Source organism: Sylvia atricapilla, chromosome Z (genome assembly GCF_009819655.1).
Source record: "Sylvia atricapilla isolate bSylAtr1 chromosome Z, bSylAtr1.pri, whole genome shotgun sequence".
Taxonomy (NCBI): domain Eukaryota; kingdom Metazoa; phylum Chordata; class Aves; order Passeriformes; family Sylviidae; genus Sylvia; species Sylvia atricapilla.
The window spans coordinates 23547709-23561215 of NC_089174.1; positions in this window are offsets into that span (position 1 = coordinate 23547709).

Genomic DNA, 13507 nt, shown 5'->3' on the forward strand with positions numbered 1-13507 from the left:
GCTTCTCCACATTCACGTGGCCATGACTCTGCAACAAACAGATCTTTAAACATATTTCAGCTCTCATTATTTTACTTGTTTTAACATGCCCGGTTTACAGTCTTTTAGACACACTGATCATTTGAATAAGAAACTTTTTTTGTCACTTCATTTGCTATTGCAAACACAAACCAGAAATCAGTTGGAGATAAAACCAAAATAACTGGGGATTTGGTCTTTGTGTCTAAATTGTGCCAGCCTCAAATAATTCTGGATTTGTTTGGATGAGGATGTCCCATCAGAGATCCTATTGTGAAATAGGGGATAGAGCAAGGAGAGGACAGCAATTAGACCTGCATTGTAATAGGCACACAAAACATCAGAAAACCAAATCACTTTCATGTGCACACACTCACTGTTTCACCAACAAATCCATTAGAGATCACTGGTCCTCAGAAAGGTTCACCCAGATAATCCCTCTTAGGTCTTCCTGCCCTCCCTGGACACTATTGTCCTGTCCTCCTTCCTTCCCTGCCCTGCATAGGGGGAACACTCTACCTTCAGACACAAGACCAAAGATGTCTTGATGGTCCTGCTGGGTCACCATGCAAAACCACATTTCTCTCGCATTGCTGAATTTGCATGCCAGGTTGCTCCTCTTAACCTAGATCCCAGCTAAAAGTACAGACAGGTCCTTTGCCCTTGTCAGGCAATTTATAAGCAGCCTCTTCTGCAACAGGAAATATTAGTGGCTGCCTATGTCCTGGGTTGTAGTTTAGGATGTATTCTATCACCATCTTCAGTTAATGGCCCATCAATGCCTTGTGCATTACTCATAGATAACTCCCTCCAGGAGTTATCTCTCTTTAATGGGCCATCAAGGACCTCCTGTATGACTCATCATCCCATTGTGAGATACTCCGCCCATGGGGAGGGGCCAAGCATTCTCATCTGGATATAAGCTGGGATTTGGGACAGTAGAAGCAGCCCTCACCCACTGGATTCTCAGAGGACTGGAGCTACCAGACCTTTCTACGGGATCACTGCTTCAGGAAGACCACCTCGCCTGGACTGCTTCCATCACCCTGATCAGGTTGTATTCTGACTCTGTCAGTGGTTTTTCTTTTTGTATTCTTGCATTTATTTTATTTTATTTTATTTTATTTTATTTTATTTTATTTTATTTTCTTCTCATTAAATTGTATTTTTGACTTAGAGCCTCTCATGTCGTTTGTTTTCAAACCACAACAGCCTATCTCATGCTTACAGCTCCTTAACAGCAAGAAAACAAACATCTTTTCTGCAGGATGTGCTTGCTTCCTTTCCAGGACTAAACCCCTCTGTTGACAGCCTTCCTTCTATCCAGTAAGCAAACCCTCTGAAAAAGGACAAAACATTAGGTCAATATCCACACTGGCATTTCTTAACTTACCAGAAAAGGTTTCCTACAGAACCTCTTAGCTGTGATTAATGTTGTGAAGACATTAGTAGGCAAAGCATGGTTGGGTAAAAAAAGCACACTGTATTTGTGCCATTCCAAGGCACCCATTGTACTCTTTCCTGGAAACCTTGTTATATTACATGGATGTAGTCTGCCTGAGAACCCTGAACCATCAAAGAAAATGAATGCAGCTCCAGCTGGAAGCTGGTTTTGATGGTCACCTTTTAAACAACAGCATACTGTCTAAGGAAAGCAAAACATTTATCTTCCAAAAAGCCATTGCTCAAAAAAATATCTTTTACACCAGAAAGGTTGACTTCATACTTCTGAACAGTCCAGAATACTCACTGGCGTTCTTTAACAAAAATCTGCATGTAGCATTTTCCCTTTAATGACAAAGCAAGTGAGTTTTGCATATGTGGAGGCAAGAAGCAGAGGGTCAAGAAAGAAGAATAAGACAGAGCAGTAGCACCAAGAAAAAGGCAAAGTCATTTGGTGATCAGCCAGCAGAAACAGTTTTTACCCACACCTTGGGTAGGAGATGGATCCCAATTTGATGACACAAAAAATCATGAAACAGGAGAAAATCCTACTTTCCACCCATGCTTCCAGGCTGTGGATGTATCCATTAGGGATCAATGACACTTTCAATCTCACCTTCTGCCACTTGAGATTCAACTGCTACACAGGTTAACAGTCTGATTTGTTCTTAAAGCTACAGTTGTCAGAATCATGTGATGTGTTACTATTAGGAAGGTGAAATTAAGTAAATTTCTCTAACTCAGAGTCACAGAGAAAATGCTCAATAACAGAACACTTAGGGAATATGAAACAAACAAAAGCCTAAGGAAAACCAGCTGAGAAAAAGATGAGTGTTCTAACTCTTTAAGCTCCCAGTGCAAAATGCAGCAGCTGCAAGCTGCAAAATCTGGCAGCTAACAACTCTACAGATAAAACAAAAACTGGATCTTACTTATTGTCCCTAAGGTATGAAAACTTACTCCATTCTGTGTGTCCTCAAGACTGCTTGGAAACTAAGACAACGATAGCAGGTACCATTTTTCAGAGGTCTAAAGCTGTGAGGGACTAGGACATCCCTAATTTAGCAAGGTCAGAAGGCTCAGTTGTAGCTGACCCTGTGCTCTTGAAGTTGCAGGGCACTTATTTGCATCACCATATCTGTTCTTCTCCCCCGCCCCTCCCCCAAAGCGTACCATTGCCTGAGATCTGCTTTCTCTTCAACCTAGTCAAGCGTGAGTGACAGGACAGGAATGCACTACAAGGAGCAGTCATCTACTTAACTGATCTCTATACAGTAAAACAGGTCTTTGTTGACACAACTGGAACAAGAAACACAGCTAAGGCTAATTCTACATTATGTGATTCACTTGTAGAGGAGCTTGCAGCCTCCTCTTTTTACATGCCCCAATTTTCTTGTAATAGTGTCTTAAACTTTCTTTGGTAAGGTTTTAGATAAAGAAATACTGGAAGTTAAAGGAAGTAACAGCAGGTAAAGTAGCACCCTACTTTTTGTATATATTTTTATGTTTGGTTTTGATAAATCCATGCAATCAGGACTCAGAACATATGTATGGAAGCCAACAGGAGTTCACCTGTGCTAGGCATCAAGACATTACCATGACCTGCTACGAACTCTCAAAAATGTAAGGTATTTTGTAATAAATATAACATAAAACACATGTCTGAGATTAAATCCAGCCCTATGGGGAAAAGGAAGGAACTTCAACCCACTCAGTGTAAACTAAGTTGCAGTAACAGAGCTCTAGAACACTGAACAGCTGGACTGGAGAATAAGGCAGCTGAGAGAATCTGAGGGACAGTAGATGAATAAAGAGGACAGCAGAACAGATTACTGAATCTGACAAATGGAATCTGCATTGAAACTGAGGAGAGCCAGAGGGCATAGCACTAGTCTTGGGTATCCACCCAAATGTAGCAGTCAGTGCATCAAATATCAAGCCCAAAACAGTATCTTACCATCCAATGCCCTGTGTGAATCAGTCATGTAATCTCAATCACCTTAAATCTGACTGGTTTCTTTCTTCCTTCTTCATTTGTTTTTTTCTAGTTTATCTTCTTATACAGCTGAAGACTTCATCTGATGTGAATGTCCATATTCCACATGAAACACATGAGGGTTTTTTTCACCTCTTGCCAACTGCCTCTAAAAGATGCCAGTCAGCAACAAGCCATGCTTCTGCTTTAAACCATTCCTTTCACCCTGTGGGCTCTAGAAGATTGATGGAACAGCATCTTTTAGAAAAACAATGAATTTCTGACAAGCACTCTTCTAAACAATGCTCAAAGATTTATGAGTACCACATTGTCTATCTCTGTCTCACTAAACCAACAAAGAAACTTCCAAAATGATAAGCCAAAATAACCTTGATCAAGAAATAAGAAATAAGCAATATATGTTGTAGATACTGGTTTTGGTATCACGGCAAAAGAAGGCCAGTAAAGGTACATAAATAAAGGTACGCTATAAAGTCAGAAGGATGGAAGAGGTTAGCTTTGGTGCTTTTCCGGAGAGTGCAAGTCAGAGGATAGAAGGTTGGTTCTAATGCAAAGAGGTTTCAAGGGTGAATTTGTAGCAGAGACATAATGAATCCCATGGCACAGGGAAGTGAAATCCATCAGAGAACCCATGGGGCTATGTTCTGCTCTTCTTCACAAGCTTTCACAGAGATGACAGAGATGCAAGTATCAGCAGAGCCTGGCCTGGTAACTCCAGCTGGGCTTGTGTGCAACTGTGGATGTAGAAGGTAGATCTGGACTGGGCAGCAGAAAACAGCACTCACAGTTGCTCCTGTTGAGGCAGTTGGACAGCTCAAAGTGCAGGTTTTTCAACAAAAAAGGAAAACACATCCTCACAGGGAATGGCAGAGATGATAAAAAACACTGGAGTGCCAAGATATTCTCCCATCTTTTACCCAAGGACTGGAGGCCCTCCAGAGGAGAACCACTTTAAATGACACTGGTTAATATTCCACTTGAAGTCTGTGCTCATGTGAACAGAGGGATGGCAATCATGTCTCAATTATGTAACGGCCTTTTGGTGAAAGGGAAACTTGCTACTTAGGAACACACCTCCATGTTAAACAAAATCTACAAGAGAAGACAATATGGCACATGAACTAATTTCATGTAATTTAATATACTTTCTCATAGTAATATTTTTTCTAAATTTTCAAATTCTTCTATTTCATCATGCACCGAGGGGAACTGCCTTTCAGTTTCATGTGCTGGGTTTAAAAGCTCATGCATTAGAAAAATAATAAAGTTGGCTTTCTTGAAATACTTTTCTTTTTGACCATGATAATTGTTCTTTACTCAAAACCGATTTTCAAAACCATTTTAAAAAGGACTGTAGCTTCTTATTAAGAAAAAAAAAAAAAAAAAAGACAAGGCAATTGACCTCTGTCTTGGTTTGGAAGGACAGGTGTCTGCCAGGGAAAGCTGCAGCCTCCTTTGGAATGGAGAATGTAAACACCCTCCCTCCAAATTATTATAATTTTGAAATTAAGGGGGCATTCAGGGAAAGATATAGGAGTAGGAATAGCAGTTCTTTACTAGGAATATTAAAAAATACAAATGTAGTAGTAAAAAAAAAAAAAAAAAAACAAGACAACAAAAACAAAAAAAACTCACCAAGCAAACAAAATAAAATCCAAGAAACACTGGCAGAATCAGAATATGACCTGACACCCTGTTGGTCAGGGTGTTGGGAGCAATCCAAAATAAGTCCTCTTGGAGTGACAGATGTGGAGTAGAGATGAACCTGTAGAAGGGTCCAGTGGTGGTGAGATGGGTCCAGTCTTCCTCTCGGAATCCAGTGGAAAACCAGGTGTTCTGACTCCCAAAGTTTATGCAGGTACAAATCCCTGGCTCCTCCCACTGAGTGGAGCATCTCACAACGGGATGATGTAATTTTATTAGTCATGTGGTGAACCTTAATTGCCCATTAATAGCAGATATCCCCCTGGAGGGAGGATGGGTCATGGAAAAGATAAGAATATGGCTCCACCTGGTTTTAACAGCTTGGCCCATTAACACAAGGCATCTGCCCGCTCTCCACTGGAGTTATGACGAATGGGTTATACAAGAGATAAAGAAAAACACCTCACCAACTGGTTTCAACAGATGGCAAACAGAATACACATTTCTGGTTACATATTGCAACCCAAGACAACCTCAAAAATATTTGTCCCCTACAGTTTTGAAAAAGAAAACTTCTATAATTGGAATATGTCATTAGCAAACTCATCTATGTGGCAACACTAGTAAGTGGGAAGCGAAGTGAGACTAAAATCTTGAAGTGCTTTTAAGTTCTAGGCTGATTTTCCTTATATTATCTGGACCCTTTAAGGATACAACAGCCTGTACTATGATCCAAGCCATGATAAAAACACCATTCCTCAGACAAATTTCTCTTTTACATTTCCACCACTTTTGTTGAAAGCACTGTAATTCTTTTATCAAGTCTTTCCTTTTACATCTGCATCTTCTGCATCTAGACATCACATACCTCTTGTAGAGCTCACCTCAAGCTTCTTCAAGCTCTGAAAAGACAACATTAGGATTAATTTTTTAAGGTACCCTACTCAGGATAATGCTTACAAAGCAAGTAGTGACTGGAAATATGAGCAGCTCAGATGCCTGATTTGTGCCCATTCAGCAGCAGATAAACTGTGCTTCCAAATACCGATACTGGGACTGGTGTAGAGCAGTCACAGATCACAGTCAATATCCCACCTGACAGCAGCAGCCTCCAGGTGCTTGGTGGGTGATAGCGAACCGCAGGATAATAAACTTACCTACAGCCTCTTCCTAATCCCTCAAAAAGCAGACTTGTGACCTAAATGCATCCAAGTACCCACCCTTTCTACTTCTGTCAACCTAATTTATATCCCCAGCACTTGCTTTCTGGCCAAATTACCAAGAAGTGAAACTTCCTGAAAAAGTCACTTAGTGCTAGCAGCTCTTCATTGTGATGCCGCACATTCCAGAAAGCTTCACGTCTTCTCTCTTTTTTTTTTTTTTCTTTTTTTTTTTTTTTTCTTTTTGTGCAGAGATGCTAATTTGAGTTTCCTGTCTTTCTGTAAGATTGTGAAGATAGGAGACAACAGCAGCAAAGCAGAGTAGGTGACAGCAAAAGAAGAGGTAAGCATGAAGGCTGACTCAAAACAGCCAAACACACATCTGGCTGGAAGAGAAATGCCTTGATAAACTGATGTTTCATTGTTTGTCAGCATGCACAGCATCTGTGCATTTAAATGAACTGTACTGTGAAAATGTTCTTTGGAAAAATTTTGAAATCAAGGCAAGATAGTCCATTTGTTTAATTAGCCTTTTTCATGTTAAGTAAGATAAAACTTAAGTTATTGCAGGGGAGATTTAGATTGTGTATTAGGAAAAGTTTCTTCAGTGGTCAAGCACTGGAACAGCCTGACTAGGGAAGTTGTGGAATCACTGTACCTGGAAGTGTTCAAAAGACATGGAGATGTGATGCTTAGAGATACGGTTTAGTGGTAAACAGGGTGGTGTTCAATCAAAGGCTGGATTGGATGACTCTAGAGGCCTTTTTCAGCCTTAATGATCTATGATTCTATATATGAAGGGAGGGGAGCACTTATAAATAGTGCATCAAACTCTGACCTCACTGAATCAGTAGAAGCTTTGCCAGTAAGCTCAAGATATCCAGAGATCTAGTAAATTCTAAAAAAACCATAGCAACAGTAGAAAGGTGGTCAGAAAGTCTCTTGCAGCAGCTTCTCCAAATGTGAATGAGTTGATGTCAAAAGATCTACAATGTAACATGAAAAGTGGATACACACAGACTTTGCCATTTACTTTTTGTTCCTATTTCATTTTCAGGTCTGTAACAATGGCCAGCATGGGAGCTGCAAGTTTTATCATCATAATGAATATTTCTGAAAAATTAGCTTTTTTTAAGTAACACAACATTAGACAGTGTTTGAATACCTGCATTTATCACTGCCTAACCTGAGCAAACCAGAAATCAGAGGAAAACACAGTTGCTTTTCTATTTGGCCTAATGTCATTCCACTTAATCCACTTAATGCCATGCAGTACATAAAACCTAGACTATGAGTGTAGGGTTATATTTCACCCTTCACATGAGACATAAGCCATCTTCTGCTATAAAGCTGTATGTCTCCACTGCCTGCAATGAACCAGTGCATTGTCGGCAGATGAGCTGCATGCAGACAGAGAGGAAAAGGAACGTGTGCTTCTTGAGAGGATACTTTTAAAGCTAAGATAAAAGTATTTAGAGGATGTTCCTAAGACAAGACATGTCTTACTGTGTTTAGAACAGCAACAAAGGAAATTCCCTGCCTGCTTGCACAGGAGGTGAAACCAAGAGTGTATTCTGAGACCACTAGCAGAGTAGAGTTGTGTTGGAGATTGGATTTCTTTCTTTTTTACTTACAGAATTTTTTTTCCATAAGCTGCTAGGAAACTAACTGCTGGGTCCTTATACAAAACAGAAGAAGTAGCTAAGGTGGGGAGAGGAGTGTACCATAATTTCTCTCCGAGGCGGGACATACTGTGAGATTTGGGGTGGCATGTAAAGGACGGAGCTGGGGGCAGCTGCTCTCTCTCGCATTTGACATCGGAAGGAGAAGGGCCAAGTTGTTGTTTCCTGTGGGGAGAATTCACTGTCACCCCTGGAGCCCAGTCCTAGGGCCTACTGTCATCTGCTCATGTGCCTGGGAATCCTGAGCTCCCCTTTTCCTGCCCTGCTGGGAGCCCGGCCACCGCTGTCCTGCTCCTGCCGCTTCTTCGGCACTGCTGAGTCTTTTTGTCTGGTAGCCCTGCACCCCTGCCCTGGCGAGACATCCCAGCAGTTCAGGTATCACCTCAGAGCTTCTGCTATGTCTCATGCACCAGCCCAGGATTTCTGCTCATTCCTGCCATTTCAGGTTGGTGCTCCTCAGAGTCCTGCAGAAGCACATGGATCAGAGTGCCCCAGGGTTTTGTGAAGCAAAGCCTCTCCATCCCTTCCCATCTCAGCCATGAAGGCTGTCACGAGGTTCCTAGTTCTGTCTCTTGTTATTGCCATAGTTATTATTGTTTGTTTGCCTTGTTACACATACTAGTAAAGAACTGTTATTCCCATCCTCATATCTTTGCTTGAGAGCCCCTTAATTTCAAAATTATAATTCGGAAAGAGGGGTTTTACATTCTCCATTCCAAAGGGTGCTCCTCCCTTCCCTAGCAGACACCTGTCTTTGAAACCAAGACAGGTTGTAAGTGTTGTAGGCACACCAATAAATGAGCTGCATGGCCATAATCCTGATGTAACAGTTCTGCAGTATAGGACTGGTTTAGAGATATGACATTCTGTGTTAACATATCCATGAGTTGCTAAAGTATTTGAGCTTGTTCCACTCTGGAAAAGCTTTTTGATTTGATGCTTTTCATTCTGGCAAACGGTTTTATTGCAGCCAGTTTTTCAAACTGTGACATTATCTTTCTCAGCAAATATATTACTGCTACAACACTTAAGAATGAGTGAGTCAGTAAACATTTGGTTTTTCCATTTCCTGAGATGTTTTGTCTGAAATAGGAAAGCACTTTTCATATGCAGCCTTAGTAGGACTAGTAATTGCTCTGGTCAATGGTGAAGGACATCCTTTGTAATGAGTTCTGGAAATACCAGTATTTCTAGTATATACCCCTAGATACAAGACTCAAAACATAATCATAATTTACTTTATCTATTTATCCTCATGCACCCCAGGACCAAGTGGGAGAGACCCTATCTTCTGCTCTGCCCGGAAGGTATAAAGAGAGACCAACTCTCATTCTGGTAACATTCTGTCATTGCCAAAAAAACTGATGCTCACAAAACCACTACCTTTAACACCATTCCATTCCCTTCATTCTCTACCTCCACCTTACATGATTATTATTTGCCTTCTCCCCTCCACTGAAATCCCAGCTCTGTCTGAGGTAACTTCATCAAACATGGATATAGTGTGTATACATTAAATGTGGACTTTGGACAACTTTCAGCCTAAGAGCTACATCCTCCCAACACCTCAGCTCTTGTTTGCAAGCTGTCATTTCTCAAATGTTCATCCACTGTTTACAACAAATGGATAAAACAGGGCATGAACTCCTTCTGCTACACTAATGCAGAAGGACAGAGAAGTCCTGAAAATTAGTTTCCAGTTTCCACCTGTCACTCACCTGAACTGAAATACTTCCAGTACCCACTGTGCTTAACAATTTATCAACAAAACCTTCCAGCAGAAGAGCTGTTTGAAGGCCTAAAAGCAAAGTATTTTTTAAAAAGCTACCAGTCCTGAATCACTGATGGCTTGAACAAAACTTTGAGTCTTTCACTGAGTCCCTTAAGGCTTAAAAAAAAATCCGCAAAAGGTGCAATTGCTGCCAAGAATGCCTTAACTAATATTTTCCAGTAATCTCAGTACACTTTTCTAACATGATGCAGTGACTGAGGAAGTTTTAGCTTTCCCTTTCTGTCATCTTCACAGGTAGATGGAACCAAAACTGTAAGAGACAAAGGTAAATTAGGATTGAGAAGACCAGTGTATTAGGGAAGGCCAAGGCTGGAAGGCTGAATAAACAAGCGAGATGGTCAGAGAACATCAGATTCCTCTGGTAGCCAGGCTGGGAACAAACGTGAAAAGGATCTGATACTTGGCAGCCAGGCTGCTGAACACTTTGGTGCTGAGGACCTGTAAGGAAACAAACCCCAAAACAGCTTCACAACTTGGATAGTGACATTGAAGTATTCATTTAAAGCAGGAAAAAACTTGGAAGTTCTGGTACATAAAGTGTTGTTGAGGAGGATGAAAGAAATGGAGGTGACTGGTTTGAGTCCTGAACTGCACATCTGCAGCACCGCATGGCTACAGTGATCATCGTGTCCAGGGAGGTACAGGTGCCAACAGAGAAAGAAATGAAACAAGTCTCTGTTTCATTAAGTACGAGAGTCCATTTTATTTCCACCCTGCCCCCCCCACCCCGAGCTGGGGTGGGAGAAGGTGGTGAAGAGGGCGAGCAGGTTGTGGGGTTTTATAAGGTATTGCAGGGGAGGAGTCGTAGGGTTTGGGTCAAGGGAAGAGGTAGCATGAGGAGAGTAAGATCAGATTTCAGTTTCTTCAAAATGGGAGGATTCCACACACATCTCACACATCTGGCTTGAGGGCAAAGGGTGTGGACAGAGGAGAGAAAAATGCTTTTTGCTATTAAAAGATTACAACAAGGAGGAGACAACAAGGGACAAAGCACCACATAAAAACCCATGCTAACCTGAGTCTGGGAGGACTTGGGCATCCTGAGCTCCTTCATCTCTATCTGCTCATGAAGCCATTCAATGCCAGTAAAACCCATACAGGCACTGATACTACCATTTCACTCGGGCACATGATGCACAAATCTCAAAATGTGTTCCTCTGCTTTGTTATGTGCTTTCCTTTAAAAAGTGCTCTCAGTGGGCTCCTTCTCAGTGGGCTCCACAGTGCATGCTGTTCGCCACTGTGCTGTTCTGATTAACGTACCATTGACTGACTCATTCACCTCTTCCTGCAAAATAGTGTAGATTTTATTCCTGATTTCTATTTCCCTTGTTGAATGACTTGTAATAGAGACAAATAAATAAACTTTCCCCTTTTAATCTATTTTTAAATTACCTGCATTGCTGACTGGCTTCTACTGAAGATCATCAAGGTAAATGTAATTCTACAAGCAGTAATAGTCAGAATTTTACTATAGCTATCCATCCCTAATTCAAATAACAAGGAAGAAAAATGGTAATTTTAAAATTATTGCTTTTTGTTGTTCCACAATACAGTAACGTTTTTAAAACATCATTCCACCTCATATCATTGCAAACAGCAAGTGTGCCCTCCATGCACTGTATGTTAAAAATTAGTATGAGACCTGTGTAAAGGGATTTAAAGCTGAACAGCTTATTTGCTAGTCCTGTGTACCAGGGCAAGCATCTTAGAATCAGGAATCAGCATGATCACAGCAGGAATTTTGAAACCAAAAAATATATATCAAAAGAATAATGAAAAGTAGCCTCTCACTCAAATCATTCTGTTCTTTCGAATTACAGTTTTTGAAGTACTCCTGTATTTGGAACTCACATTGTTCACACTTAGAAGCCAATTCTCTTGCTCCATAAGAGGAATAATGCAACCAAACATCTGCTCTCAGCTGAGTGCATTTTAGATCTGTGAAACCATTTCATTGAGTTATTCAGCCAAGAACCCCATGAATAACTTTGGACCTGATTAAGTCATCTTTCATGACTTAGGAGATAAGTGTGAGATACATCCATCACACTGTGTCTCTGACAGCAACAGATATTGCCTCCGCTGTATAAATGAAGCCAAGGAAGTATTTCCTCTTAAGATAAATGAAGCCTGACCATTATAAAAGGATGGCAGCATTAAGAAAGGGTTATGAAGATATTTGTTTCCCAACAAGAAATGTCTGAAGACTTGTATGTTAGCCAAGGTGATGTGTGGTAAGGAAATGAAGACTTTAAAGAAAGCAAACAAAAAAAAAAAGTCTGTCCTAAAACACTAGTCAAGTAGCTATTTCTAGTAACAGAAATTAAGTTTTAAAAATGCTTAGGGAGAAAACATACGAATTTTGTCAGAAATTTCCTTGCTGCTAATGCTGATGTCTACAATGAAAAAGTCAGTCCCTGTATGTGTATCATCAACATCACCACTGCCACACTGTCCTGAGGAAAACAGAATATTCTCCTCTTTGGCTGTCACTCTCTCTTTGCAATGCTGCACCAGACAGCTGAGATGAGGCTGGAAGTGCTGTCTCCCAGGAGGGCACAGACATTGTGGACATTCAGCTGCAGCCAGGACTGTGGCAAACAGCAACACAATTGTTTCAAAGCAAACACCCCTCACAGTTCAACAAGGTAAGTCAGGGTAATGATGATGTGGGTGTTGATGCCATCCTGGACATGGGTGAATAATACAGATCTCAGTCACGTGATGAACAACATACTAGAACTTTTAGCCTCTCTCCAGATCACCAGGGATATACTAACATCCATCCCTAATTTAACTTTGTTTAACCTGAGATGGAATAGAGTTTATGTCAACTGTCAATTAAGACTATTAATAGTAATTCTCAAATATCAGTTATCTGATAACTAAATTATTTTTGAACACTGAAAGAATGCTTATAGTGCTGCTGGGCTGCAAGACATTATAGAACAAGCTCCTTCTTGAAATGGATTAATTGATGTCATAAGAGATTTGTTTTTCCTTTGAGCACCCTACTGGTGTTGATTCCAAAGACATGAGCATTTGATTGGATAAATGACTGCAGATTAATTGGAGGTCATTATGCACTGGAAAATACAGACTGCCATGCAAGGAGATACAGAGCTACTGGTATTCAAAAAATGTCAGCAAGTTTCTATACCATCTCCTTATCTCCTTGACCCAAATATTCTTATTTAGAGAACAAAAAATAGAAGGACAACAATGAGGTTCATGCTATTTACTCTTTTTTGGCCATTCCAGTCAGGGTCTTTTTCTGTTGCTCTTTGTTCAGACTGACATTAATATTTCTTCATGCAAATAACTTATTAATTACTCCTATGGTGATTTGAAGTGAAGTCTGATACCATGCTCCAGTAACAAGACTGTTACAAGTTGTATAAAAAAACAGAGTGTCTCAATTTTCTATTTCAAGAGATGTTAGAATGGCAGGAAAATCTGCCTTTGGTGGTCCTTTTTCTGTAGGGACAAATGCTGTCACCTCCTGAGGCACCACAGATAATACTGAATAAATGCAATGTGCCCAGTTTATACTGCTGCTACTCTGTGGAACCCTAGCTGTGCTTTTCGTTCTCTTAAGGGGGCTGCTGAATCTAAAGGAAAGAGAAGCAGAAGGGCTGGGGAGCACAATTTTGGTCATCAAATCTAGCAGGTAGTTTCAAAATCAAACTAGGTAAATAAAATTACTCAAAGGAACTGCAAGCTATAAAGAGATGAAACAGTAATACAAAGCAAATAAAACATTTCACTA